Source organism: Etheostoma cragini, chromosome 12 (assembly GCF_013103735.1).
Source record: "Etheostoma cragini isolate CJK2018 chromosome 12, CSU_Ecrag_1.0, whole genome shotgun sequence".
Classification (NCBI taxonomy): domain Eukaryota; kingdom Metazoa; phylum Chordata; class Actinopteri; order Perciformes; family Percidae; genus Etheostoma; species Etheostoma cragini.
Window position 1 is genome coordinate 1,405,152 of NC_048418.1, and position 1,381 is coordinate 1,406,532.

The 1,381-nt window shown below is 42.3% G+C and overlaps 1 protein-coding gene across 1 annotated transcript in view; it reads left to right on the plus strand.

Annotated features, from left to right (window-relative positions):
• The window catches only part of adcy8 (adenylate cyclase 8 (brain)), a 66,867-nt gene that overhangs the window by 40,587 nt on the left and 24,899 nt on the right, over positions 1-1,381 (plus strand). The gene's annotated exons all lie outside the window — the stretch shown is intronic.

Sequence of the window (1,381 nt, forward strand, 5' to 3'; positions counted from 1 at the left end):
GGACAGTTGGGTTTAGGAGAAGAAGAACGGGACAGTTGGGTTTAGGAGAAGAAGAACGGGACAGTTGGGTTTAGGAAACGGGACACAAACCCTTGTCTTCAGGGTTAAAGTCAGCCAGCCTCCCTATGAGGAATTTGGGTCTTCCATACTACTCTCTACGTCACTCTTAATGCTACGTCACAGTCGAGCGCTGCGTAGCTGCTGCTCCGCTGTACACAAGCGTCCGTATCATTCCACTACGGAGTGACAACAAATTGAATAACTCCGTACAAATTCGGCAGTCAAACAAGGATCTGGAAATGGAAATGCAACTCACTATGTTGATCATGGCCGCCAGGAAGTTGATGAGGATCGAGATGAAGATGATGACGTTTCGCGCTGCGTACGTCTCGTTGATCCAGCAGCAGGTTTTGCGCAGGACCAGAGGCAGACACTTGTAGTCTTCCGCCGTGGTAACTAGGACCAGACAGGAATGGAGGACGATGAGGATTGAGAACTGGATCACCATGGTTACCATCCTGCAGAAACACAAAAAATTGCAAAAATAACAATAATACCATCCGCATGGGGGCTGAGGCCTTATCATACATTTAACAAGTGGGCTGTTCAATCACATCGAAGAAGCACATTAAAAAGACATTTTAATGTGAGTAAAAAGAAAAATGAGAGAAATGTTTACATACATTTTTATTTCGTAATCTAATAATTAAGATCTCTATCCCAAAATGTTCATAACGTCATCTCTTAACGTGGGATACGGATCTCAAAACAACGTCCCATTTTCAGCAGTTTTAGTACTGTGTTCCATTAGCTTTGGGCAGACAATGTATTTTCTCAGTTTCTTTCATCATTTATTATGGGATTTTGATATTGTTTGTCCATGGTTTTCTTTCCATACGCTAAAGTTAAAGACATCCACACACTCTAGTCACTCTTCTGGCGCCGACGAGACGGGCAGCTTCTCTCAGTATCTCCGTCTGATCCAACTATCATGTGTCTTTCATTACTTTCTTTCTTTGCAAACTTTTTCAACTTTCACGGTTCACGTAAATATGTGTTTATCCTACGGATGTGTTGTTTCTGAATTTTCCTTTGGGATGAATAAATTATCTATCTATCTATCTATCCATCTATCTATCTATCTATCTATCTATCTATCTATCTATCTATCTATCTATCTATCTATCTATCCACTAGGGGTGATCCGAGTATCCGGTACGGATAAAGCACTTTTGCCGAGTACAAGTATTATACGAGTAATACGAGTCAATATCCGTACTCGGATTGAATACAACTCCTCAACTGGCCGCGCAGCCTCGACCTCTCTCTCTCTCTCTCTCGCTCTCTCTCTCTGTCTCTCTCTCTCTCTCTCTCTCTCTCT